Source organism: Chaetura pelagica, unplaced genomic scaffold (assembly GCF_000747805.2).
Source record: "Chaetura pelagica isolate M959 unplaced genomic scaffold, ChaPel_1.0 scaffold137, whole genome shotgun sequence".
Taxonomy (NCBI): Eukaryota; Metazoa; Chordata; class Aves; order Apodiformes; family Apodidae; genus Chaetura; species Chaetura pelagica.
In genome coordinates this window covers 1,351,357-1,364,361 of record NW_009953947.1, presented here as the reverse complement: position 1 = coordinate 1,364,361, position 13,005 = coordinate 1,351,357, and the positions used below count along the sequence as shown (strand labels likewise).

At 37.5% G+C, this 13,005-nt stretch overlaps 1 protein-coding gene across 2 annotated transcripts in view; it reads right to left on the bottom strand.

The window, feature by feature from the left end:
- Nucleotides 1–13,005, bottom strand: part of MAGI2 (membrane associated guanylate kinase, WW and PDZ domain containing 2) — a 746,179-nt gene that overhangs the window by 732,608 nt on the left and 566 nt on the right. The window lies entirely within an intron of this gene.

Here is a 13,005-nt window from a genome sequence, read left to right as displayed (position 1 = left end):
ACAAGAGAAACACAAAATATTCCACACCGTACTGTTAACTTGATAATACTGATATGAAATGGCCCTGAGTAGTTGATATTGGCAGATGAAAATAAAGCAAAGCTCAGCAAGACACATAAAATTCATGCATTTCAATGTATTTCCAACCAGTGCAGCATAAATCAGCATGGGCATGTAATTCTTGGCTGTCTTGTTTGACACAAGAGAAGCAGGAATTGTGTTGTTGCAGGTGGTTTGCAAGCAAACATGAACTCAGCTGTTAACAGACAAACCTTTTTTCAAAGGAAAATGAGCCAAAGGAAGGTCCCCAAGCTAGATAATAATAATAATAATAACAATAATAATAACAATAATAATAACAATAATAAACTAAATAAACCCCTGAACAGTGGGAAGTAGTTACAATCATCCCTGTTATGGAATAGGCAGAAGTTATTGCATTATGATAGGATGGCACTGGAAACAAGCTGCTCCTACAGGAAGCAGGAGCAGGCTGCAGCAGGCTTGCTAAGCGTTCCTGGGGTTGACCACATTTCCAGCTGGGCTGGGTGGTGGGCTGCTCAGCATGGACAACAGCATTGGCTCAGACCTTGTAGAAAATGTTTCTCTCACTCTGAAAACTACAGAACCTCTGCAGTTTATACTCTCTGAGTAAACTGCACTTTCTACCCCTCAAAGCTAAATTAAAAACTTCAATGACCTATTATATTGTTAATAAAATGGATTGTTCCATTTTCCATATGTCATGTTTTTTTTGTTTTTTAAAACAAAACACCCAAATGTGTCAAATACCTTACAGGACTTAAAGCTGGACCTCCCTGCTACAGGTCCCTTTTATTTTTGAAGATATGTTTTACATAAAATTCAAAGCCTTCACAGCAGTCAAACAGCATTTGCACTGCATTTGAACAGCAAGGGGGGAAAAGGGTCAGAAAAAATAATGGTATCTGTAAAGTCATCTCTACGTTATAATAAAATTTAAACATTTGATTTAGAAAATAATTACTGCAATTCAACAGCTACATTCTTTATAATAGAAACATATAAAAATCAATCTACAATTAAAAAAGGGTGTCCTGACTTGGAGATCCGAGTGTATTATCTTGGTGTAACTGCAACTGAAATCATACCTGAAATGTATGAAATTATCTTAATGGAGCTCTCCTTAGGGTTACCAGATGTCCACATAACTTCAGGACAGTATCACTGCTCCAAGATTCCTCAGCAATTTGCATGGCAGCCATCTGACAACTCTAACTTGTTTGAAAGCTGGGCTAAATCTAGGATTTTGCCAATAACCCCATTTAATCTAGGTCAAAAAAGGGCAACTTCAGGGTTCTGAAAGATGTCACCATCCACCAAACCTGATCTGAAGTCCCCCAGCATTGTGAAAAGTAAGAGGTTCCCACTGGGTTTTTAATTTGTATTTTGTAAATGTTACTTGGCAAACCAAACTGCCTGTGGTAGTATTTTTCAGAACTCTTCATATTAAAAAAAAAAAAGAAGTGTTGTTTCTTTTTAAAAAAGGGCAAAAAAACCTCACCTCCCCCAAAATCCCCCACAAATTATTTATGATTTTCCACTTGATAAGCAGCAATTTTAACATGTCAGAAACATTTTAATAAATGGATCATACAGTGTGGTTGATGTACCTACATGTCCAATTAGCACTGCAGACAAACATAAATATCTCATTAAAATACATGCATATGTATTACTTTGATTTCCTACACTTTACCACTTCCAGTATATTTCTGAAAGGCATTTTGTTTTAGGAGACAGCACTCCACCACACTCTCTCCTCTGCACGCTTGTGTTTCTTTGTTATTGACAAAGCTTCTTGCTTTACACAGGATTTGTCACAGAATTTAAAATAAATACCTACAAAAATATTTCACTCAAGCAATCAATAGGAATCCTCACTGAACAGAAGAGGGGTGCTGTTGCAGTTTGTGTGCTTTACTTGGATGCAGTACTGCTTACACAGATTTTTAAATTACATTGCAGGGATCGTCACTCTGTTATTGATTGATCCAAGATTTTTGGCAAGTCATTTCAACACCCTTGCAGTTTTGTCTCTTCCTACCTATCTGCTGTGTCTAATTAGCCTTTATAAACCCTTTGGGGCAGCAACTGTTTCTCACTGCCAGCTTGTAGTACCTGTCTCCATGGGATCTGATTTCATTTGTCTTGAGACACTAACAACATTCATGTTTTAAGATACTTTTTTTCTATGATTTTATGATAAAATATAATCACTACCATTGTGAAACTCAGCAATTTCCTAAGCATTTTTAAGAACAGTATCTCATAGCCTCGGTCAGGAAAACAAAGATGTGAGGAAGTTTTACACCATCCCAAACTTCTCACACTGAAATTCACTGGGGTTGGTAAAGACACCAAGGCTAACTCCCTGTTGGGGTAGTCTGAATAAGCTCTTTTTGTAAAGGATTTTTAGAATCTGGAAGCTATTCAGATAGTTTAATAACAAAAGCAATATTAGTGTCTAGAGGGATACATGTGAAGACTTCTGTTTTAATGTCTCAGCTGCAAATCTCTTTCCCAGCAGCATGCTTCTCACTAGCTGGCCAACAACATGCAGATACATGAGAGAGGAATCCACAGCTTACCACAAGCAGTTCCTACAGCAAGAGGTGAGAAAGCTGCTTACTGTTCACCAGAAATCTACTTAGTATCGACCAGGAAGAACACTACTAGATCTGCTACATTTCCTAAGAGGAACTGATACTGCCCTGTTCATATGCAAGAGGTGCTTTCCGAGCTATGCAAAAAACATCTTCATTTTCTCCAACTTTTACTTTCAGAACCCTGAATTTTATTACCCTTAAAACACACACATGAACATGAATCCTTATCAAGGCAAAGCTGCTGTTACACTTCTCCAAGTCATATTAACTGTGCACAAACCCCTACAATATTTCACACATATTTGAAGGAGACATTTTTACATTTTATGGGTTCATCTGTTCTGGAGAGTGTTTCAGTACATAAGTACCACAGGCATAACATAAAAACTCAACATACAGACAACCTTGTAATTAATATTTCCATTACTGACTTAATTTTAATTAAGAAAACCCAACATCTTGGTTTTACTTTATTTTCCCAACAAAATCTGCAGTGCTGTGATGCATTCTTTCCCTCAAACCTTTTATGCTATTTTTACTGGAAAATGACCAAACAGAGTGAGTGTAGAAAAAGCTCTTTTTACTGGCTTATCAGAAATTCCAATAATTCTTCTGGAAGTTTACAGGGGGAAAATGTTCTTCCACAAGTAAATGGAGCAGATAAAAATTTAAAAATGCATTGTTCAGGAAATATATTCCCTGTATTCAGAATAGCTGAATAGTTTTTGAACAGGCTTCGCTAGCAGCAGTTGTAATGGAAAGACCACGAGACAACCGACCAGCACTACCAATAAAAGAAGCTCCACATTAGTCAGAACTGGGTATTTTCTCTTAAATTCCACTGTTCAACTTCTATTACTGTTCCATTTCTATTGACTTTACAGCTTCTATCACCAAGACTGAAATACCTGAACTACAGAACCTATGCTAAAATGGTACAAAGTATTTCCTATTATCAAGAACTATCAGAGAACTATTATCAAGAAAGTCATTATGGCTAACTCTGAATTTAATGCGAATACTTACATTGCCATAGAAACTAGAGACTCCCAACTTGAAATTGTCATGCTATAACAAAAAGGCAGTTCCTTTCACCAAAAAGTTTCAGACTTTATGCATGAGACAACAGGCAGATGACACAAACCCACACAGAAAGAGAAATCGGAAATACCAGCTAAACAATCACTGTCAATATAATGAACAGGAGTCACAGCACACCACCTAACATTGTCATAGGCATCTCAGCAGAACTGAGCTTCAAAGGCAGTTTTGCAAAAGAAAAGCATAGTGGCTGTGCAGGATTTAATTTTTTTTTTCTTTTTTTTTGCGGGGGGGAATTACCTAACCAAAGCCTACAATAGTTTAAACAGAAAAAGTGTTCACCTCCTGTCCCAGTCTGGTACAAGAGTCAAGCATCTGCTGTCCTTCCCATTCCAAAGGGACTGCACCTCAATGATGGCAGCACCCAGCTGCTCTCTTAGCTTATTAAGTTTGCAGCAGGACTCTTAACACTTTGAAATACAAATTGCTGTTCTTGTAAAAATACAAGGACAGAGAAATTAAATATAATGGGATTAATCCTTGTTTATACTAAGGTACCATTTTGGAAGCGTAAGAGGCTTACGTGACATTTATTAATAAGTTTAAGCACAAAGAAGGACTTAGAAGGAAATAATACAAACTAACACAGCCATTTTATTTAATACTAGCTAAAGAACCAGCCATGTGAATTAACCCATTAGAAACTCTTCAATATCACTCATATGGGTTACAAAAAAGTTTCAATCTGAGTTTAAAATCAAGCAAAGGAAAAAAAAAAGTGTGTTTTGTAAGAACCTGTGAAACAGAGGCCTTGGAATGAGATTGATTTCCTTATTTTGTTCCCTCTCAAGTTCTGTAGCACGAGTTCAGTGTGACTTTATGAAATTGATATATTTTATCAAAATATGTAGACTAATTCATTATTGTCATAAAGGAAACAAAGCTCAAAGAATATTTTTTTAATGTAAAAGATCCCAAAATATCAAATGTGCAATTTAACAAAACATATTCCACATTTCATTTTTACAAATGCAAAGACAATGTGAGACATGAAGATACCAAGATCAAATAGGTAAATAAAAAAGGTTACTTGCATGTTTCCAGGAAGGATTTCCTGGATTTCCACTCTGTTACTTCTACACAACTACAAAATTTACTTGCCAGTGTACACTGTATTGAAAATTTTGCTCATTATACTCCTACTATTATATTCCAGTTGTTGTGCTATTCATAGCAAATCTATCAGCTTTACTCATAGCTGTAAAATCTATTTATGCTGGGTTTTTCTTCTGCATAGTGAGGACACAATATTTCTTCTGAATTTTTATAAACAAACAAACTTGCTATGACTCTGCAGAAAGATCTCGATTTTGTCATCAGGGGCTGACCTAACAGACTTTCAAAGGAAAACCCTGGTTCCCAGTGTGCTAATCTGTAGACTCTGAGAACAATTTAATAATTCTGGACAATTAAATGAAATCACTGGCATCACTGGCTATAGAGACTAACATGTGTTGTCAAGGCTGTGTCACGTATGTCCCAGACCAGGGACAATGGGAGATTGTTATACCAGGCTTGCTCCCATCAGAACAGGAACAATCTGGAATCATGGAATGCCAAAATTCTGGGTCGAAACAAGTTTCTGCATGCTTTCTGAAGAAAATGCAAGCATAAAGGATAGAAATATCTTACTGGTAGAAAAAACTTTTCAGTGCTAATGCCAGACCTGAAAGATGTGCTGTTGGAAAGGGTCAAGGTGAATTCCAGAGGTGTAAGAAGGCCTGAACAAAGATGCTTCCATAGCGTGGGAGCAGGCAAGAAAGAAGAACACTGGTGGTAGGTAGGGCTCCATGGTTTGTAAGAAAGGAAATATATATGGGGTATATGTGATTCAGAAATGTGAAGAGGCACTATTTCACCTCTGGCTTTTTCTGGTAGTGGACACAGCCACTCTGTTTTGTCTGCAAACCATAAAACACATGCATGCTTGGTTTTTATTTCCATATTCACATGGACTTGAACACCTGCACAATTTCTGAAGGTCAGTGACACCACAACAATTTTGGTAACAGAGGGGGAGGATGCAAAAAGTTAGCCAGAGAGGTCAAGTTGTTGCCTCAGTAGCAAGGGACCCTGCACACAGTTCTGGAGTAGTGGTATCTAAACACTACTTGGTAAATCTCCTTTTTTGTAGGACACCACACCATATGAGAGTCATCCTACATAAATATGTGTCATCCACCACAGATATGTCTTTCTCCCCCATTTCTCAGGGAGCATCATTGTTTCACCCTACTTTGGTGAGAGCTTAGGACAGAAATATAGATGCATTAAGAACAACTCGTGATTTCAGCTTAAGAAGGAATAAATTTTCTTTATTGGAATGAGTCAACTGTGGGTATTTTAAAGGACTAGCTTTAGCCCAGCATGAGATTTCAACATATTTTGAGAAACTAAGACCGACACGTTCCGTGCTGGAGAATCTCCTCAGTACGGTCTTTCTTGAGTGTGACAGCACATATGATTTCTCAAACCAGTAGTATTTTACCTCAAAAATATCTGATTTTTTTTTTTTCCAGGGAATTTCTCTGTCACATTTTACTTTCTCCATTTTATTCTTTGTCTTACTTTCCTTCGTTGTGAGTTCATGCAAGACATCCAGGAGAAGCATGTGAAGCTGATAAGCAGAGCGAAAAAGCATTATTCATATATTACTAATCTTAACATATGTATGAATGAGAAGACACCTGGAAGTGCTGTGTTGACAGCAACATACCTTTTGATTAAGCTGTCTGAATCCTAGCAATGCACTGTCTGAGAGTTCAGAAATTATGTGTTTGTGTTCATTTACACACTGCAGAAACGGTAAATACATGGCACATAAACAACAGCTTCCTGTCAACTAAGCTTCCAGAGAAAAGTGCATATTACGGATGGAAGGTTTAAATAAATGAGACTTTCTAGGCTAGCATCAGAACATTTAAACAGTAAGAAAAATGCTGGGTTTATAGATTATCAATTACTGGTTAGAATCTCTGGCCAGTTTAGGAATGCTAGGCCAAGTTCCTTTTTGTTTAAGCCCCTTTGCTCTCTTACCTTTCTTTTGCTTCTGTCTGCTCTTCCACTTGCTACTGTGGTAGCTTCAGCCTACAATGAGGATGGCCAGCAAGACCATTACACCTTCTTACTGGAGAGATTTACATGATGTTGGAAGAAAGCTAGGTGTGCTGAAGAGGCATTTCTGGCATCACAGCCCCCGAGATTTTAGAAAATTCAGTTAAGGCCAGCATTGCAATGACATTTAGCAACAAAAAAACCAAAGACAGGCACTTTGCTAGCGAAAATAATACCTTTCAGACCCTGCTCTGTAGAGTGCACCTGCTTGGGTAGTCACCTAACCAAATTTATTCCAAAGTTCTGACCATTTAATTTCCTATTCCAGAATACTGTGCCATACTGCACATTGTTTGGCCATCACAGTGAACAAGTTTATTGTAACTATCATATAAATATGCATCAAAACTTGTAAGAAAAACATTCTAGATCAGTAGTTTAGCCCATAAATATCATTATATATTATTGTGTAGCAATACTACACATATTATCACACATTCTCAACCTACAGATAAAAAGTCCTAGTTAGAAGTTTCAAAAATATATATAGATATACATGTATAGTCCTATATTTATGAACATACATTACATGTATGGAAGAAAAAAAATTACTTCCAGAATGTTAACACAGACAAGCAATAGCACTATGTTCCTTGACCTTTGCCTTGATGCTCTCCAGCAAAAAGGGTCTTCCTTTTTTTTTATTTGTTTATATGGCTATGAGTAAGAGAAGAACAAGAAACATCTGCTTCTACAACTACTGCAGCACTTTCCTCTTCATCACCCTTTCTAAATCACAGTTATGACCACCGCCTCACATAAATCCATTCTAAAGGAGCACTTTTTCCAAGAATACACCACATCTTGTATACAAAAGATGCCGATGAACAATTTATCAACTCTTTCATGTCATGAAAGGAGCTCCTCATCTATAAGGAGCAAGGAGAAGATCACGAACACTGAAAACAAAACACTCAGAATCCATAAGTTTCATGAAATGCTGAATTAATGCAGGTGAGGTCATAGGATGCATAAAATAAGTCAGAAGCATACCAGTATTCTCCTTTGATGTCAACAGTATCAACAGATGACAGGTGTTACTGTGAGATGAACTTTACCATCGGTGACTCAACAATGATAAGCAGAGCACTCTCAATTATTTAATTTCTTCAAGGAAATTACACACTAACGAAGTCATGGCCCCATCCTTTAATGGCGCATTTGTAATTCTCAGAGCAGGAAAAGACTGATGGATATAATTCTACTGCCAGTGAACACACAGAGTTCCTGACATGAAACATCACAATATCTCTGGAGGAGCAGAAGAATAAATCACAGGGTACATGATTCAGAAGTCAGCTTCAATGGTCTTTAAATTAAGATGGACAAGCATAAGAATGACATAAAGTAATGGTAAAGATAACTCGGAATTTAATTTCTAAAGTTAGTAAAATCCTAAGGAGCACAAATTAGGAAAAGGAGTAGGTCTGAAGTACAGTTTATTTTCAAATAATAATTTTGCATTGTATATCAGAAGTACAACCACACAGGTTTTCATAGTTTTTTTGGGCTTAATTTTTGCAAGACCCTTGTGATTTATGTTAATTCAGGGAAATCACACACCTTTCTATTTTAAAACGGTGTTCTATATATTAGTGAAGAAAATTGTATCCAACATTCACATCTTGGAAGACAGTATATATTGATATTCAGGAAGAAAAAACACAAAAAGACAGTCTGTATGCACAGAGTATTTTAATAAATGTAGAAGAAAATTACTGATGAACTTAACAAACGAAATTTCTTAAAAACATAACTATACATAGGAATGTGTGTATGAAAAAGTCTGTAGGAAAATAGTAACTAGCCAACCTGATATTTGCATGTGCAGGGCAAAACTTTGGAAAACCAAAACTTGTCACAGGCTTTCAAAGAAAAAAAAGGTAACTACAAGCCAGGTTTTAATTGCAAAACTAATGAATGAACTCATTAAGAAAACAAAACAAAAAACACACAGAAAAAAAAAAAAGCAAACACAAAACAAAACCAAAATAAAAACAAAAAACAATCAGAACAGCAACAAGGCTACTAAATCTCTGAGCCACAAACCACTGGTGCTGGAACAGAACTGTCCTGTCCATTTACTCTTTGCTGGAAAACTGCTCTGTTCCCACTACCAGGAACAGGACGTGGGGAATGTGGACCTGCAGCCTGCCCAGACACAGCCACTCTTGTATCCATCCTATTGATAGTCTAAATCTTCTCCTGGCTGGGAAATAACTTGAAAATATGCCCATTTATAGTCAGGAAAACATTTTAGTGTATAATGAATTACTCCTAAGTAAATTATTAGACTGAGCAAGTAAAACTGGTTTTAAGCCCCTGCTTTACATGATGTGCATTAAACACCTTTTTGCATAAGGAGCTAAAGCATTATGGGTTGAAGCTTAATGCCCGACAACTTCAGAGTCAAATCAGAGACATAAGAAGGTATCAATATAAAGAAGTGACATGAAGTATTGATATATATATAAAGTAAATGTTATTTGATTCAACTACTAGTTTAATGCAGTCAAACAAATACTTCTAAAATTAAATTAAATTGCTCAGTTATTCAGATCAACCTGTTATTTAGTATGTCCAAATCATTGTCCTTGAAGAGGAGATGTGTCAGGCAGTAGATCCAGGACAAAATATGCTGCAATGCCCCTGAGTTCTGAAATCCATGTTTTCAGACAGTTCTTTGGGATTCTGCTGAGTGCATCTGTGGAAGTTTATAACTCTATGCAAAGAGTGAAGGTCCTGGTTGATGCAGTACAACTGAGTGGTCAAGACAGTTGCCCTGCATACACCAGGATCTTTATTTGAAGGTCCTACAACCCTTCAAACTAAAACCAAAGATGTATTGGAGACTGTGCACATCATGGACCTGTGTCGCCTACTGATGGGAATTCCTGGAGAAAGATACTGTGGATCTGAGAAAGCAGAGATGAACAGAGAGAGTGGAACTGGAGACAACAGTGCTTCCCACATGACTCTTCCCCATGTGATTACTTATCCAAATAAGGATGCCTTTCCTTAACACATTGCTACTTTTACAACTACGCATCTGTGCATCTGTGGGAAGAAGATAGTACTTAATCTAAGCTCTTCTGCATTTAAAATCATGTTTGAAATTCTGAAGTGTTTCTTTCAGAAACAGTAAGGCTCTCCTCTTCACCTGAGAGCAGAATACATTAACATTTGCAAATATGTTATACCTGACTAATATGACTGCTGTCCAAAATCCTCCCACTGAAAGAGTAAATATTTTTAAAAGCATAGGACTTTACAGAGGAAATCCTGCCTTCAGCATTTGATGTCAAGGACAGCTTTGCAACTGACTTCATCTGGGCCAGGATTTCACCCCATGTATTTTAAGAAAATCTCTGTGATCCTGCCAACAGTAGCACAATAAGTGGTTCACAAAAAAAACTATCAAAAAAACCCAAGCAGGAAACAGTCTTCAAGGAATACTTATCTGAAAACTTTTAAAATTAGTATTAAAAAAATAGTAACAATAATGGTTCTTAAAATCTTTTCTCCCCATGCAAAACCAAGCAGTAATTTCCTGTATTAAAACTTTATTTATTTGGTGTCAGAAGAGTTCTGATCATATAGTGGAAGTGCTAATTAGTTTCTCATTATGTTTATTTCTCCTGATGATATACAGCAACTCCTACATTATATGATTGTTATTTCTAAGTTACTATTTTTAGCTCAAGATGTTCAGCTCACGTAAGACAGCAATATTCCATCAGACTTGTTCTAAAGGTATTTTACCTCATAATGTGATAAAAGATTAAGCATCTCATTATTTTGAAGGGGAGGGTGTTCAATCAAACACAACATAATAAAAAATCATTAAAGCAACCTTATTTTCCATCCTTCAAAACAGATAAGCTAATTCCTGTAAACTGAATTAGCCATTGCCTGATTTCATCTACAGGAGAATTTTCACTGCTGAATTATCAAAACTTTCAAACAAGACAAATACCCACAGTCTCTTAAGAATCACATTATAAATAGTTGTGTCCTACCTCCACATTTCTCTCTCTGACTTCATTCCTAGGCAGCACTGAAGAAGCAGCTATAGTCACATGGTGCATTCAAGGTCATGCTATTCTAATTTACAAAGATATCATTGATAAATTATGCGGAAACAATGATAATGGAGTCATTAACCTTGCTCCAGCACACTGAAGGTGGTTTATAATTAAAAGAAGAACAAAAGTTAGCAAAACATATAAAGATTTTATTGCCCAGCTTTTTCTCTCCTACACACTGCAGCAGAGCACTGTTGGGGAATAGTAATCTGTTACTGTAAAGTAGCTGCAAGCTGTCTGTGCTTTGTAACCAAGCAGTGCAGAGATTAGACTGAATTATAGTGAAGGAGGAGTCAGGTGGTAACTACACAAACCACTGACCTTTTTTTAAAAAATAGAAAGTTGGATCCAGACAGCCTCTCCTTTTGGCAAACTAAAGGATGCTGGAGCACAAGAAAGAACATTCCAGCCAGGAAGTCTCTCTCAGTCCAAGAATCTATGCAGAACTGTCATTTCCAAACACGCAGTCATCTGGCCAGAGCTTTGAGGACTCTCATCAGAAGTACAGTGTCTTAATGTAGTGAAGTAAAACTCCTCAGAGATATATACAAACTAGGCAGAATCTAGAATTCATCCTACATGTCTCATTCAAGAAACTTGCAGTAATCCACAGACTAAAAGTCTGACTGATGTCCCTAATTCATGTATGACAGATATCTTTATTAAGGGTGCACACATTAATGAATCACTGGTGATTGCTTTGACTTAAAGAGAAATATTAGAAAAACAGTGAAGAGGTGGGATACTGTTTCATGTAGCAAATTAATGTAACTTTAAACTGGCATTACTGTAGAGTATCTGTAGGACTTCTGTAAAGAAAAAAGTAAGAATTTAAACAAAAGACAATGTACCCTCATCTTCTTGACACTTCCACTAGTGCTTCTTTTTTAATCCCATCGCAGTAAGGCCACTCACACTAAAATTATTGATAAAAAGAGGAAACTACAGAACAGGTTTCCTGGAGTTCAGGTGCCCAGAGATGACACTCCACTGCAAGACAGAATCCCTTATACTCCTTTCTAATATTCCCTTATCACATACATTTTTGTATTTTGCTGAATTGTCCAACTATCAAGATATGATCTACAACATATTGCACAACTTACCCAAAAGGATGAATACAAAAATCCCAAATCAGATCTTTATTTAGAGATTGGACCTTATGCAGATAACTGAATATATAATAAAGTATATTGTGAAGGCCTGAGTGAAAGTAAAATTCTTTCTACTGATTTTGCCATGTTTGGATAAACTTCTAATTGGCATACCTTCCAGGCATTCAAAAGTATCACAAATGCCACTTTAAACAATAAAACACCAATTACAGTGAGGAAGTTAAATTACTAAATCATACTAAACGTCAGGGGAACTCTCCTGTATGTTAGGCTGATGGCAGTAGTTACAGAGCACAAGCGTCTCTCATGCACAGCATAAAAAATCTTCCCACTGCAGAAATCCCGAAGTTTTCAATGGCTGAGCTTGCTGCCCAGCTGAAACGTGAACAGCCACTGCACCATCCACGTCCAAGGGGTACCTACGGATTTGGTTCCCAGAGCAGCTCACAGCTCCTGTGTTTCAGAAATGCTGCTGGGGTAGCAGAAACCTCCTCACAAGCGTTCAGCTGCAGCCAGCCCAACTCAGCACAGTTTAAAGAGGACAGAAATAAACACATAAACAGCATCTGTGGCGTCTCTTCTCTACTGACTTTCCTGGAAACGCATTAACCTCTTACAGTACATCAAAAATAAGTCAGAGAAACGGAGGAGAGGCAAAAGTAAACCCGAAACTTTCTTCCTGCCGCTCTCTCCCACTTTTTCTGAGCTCCCCGCTACCCTAGGATTAGGCGATCGTTTTCACCAGGGATCAGATGAATGACTTTTCCGCTAATGACACTTAAGAGATGCTAAAGCCGCCCTTCATGCCGCCCGGGACGCGGCGCGCAGCGGCAAACCCTGCCCGGCAGCCAAGGCGCCGGGAGCGCAGCAGAGCCAAGGGCGAGCCCCGCTGCGCAGCCCCGCCCGCCCGCTCCTTCGGCCCCACAAGCAGCAGCCGGAGGG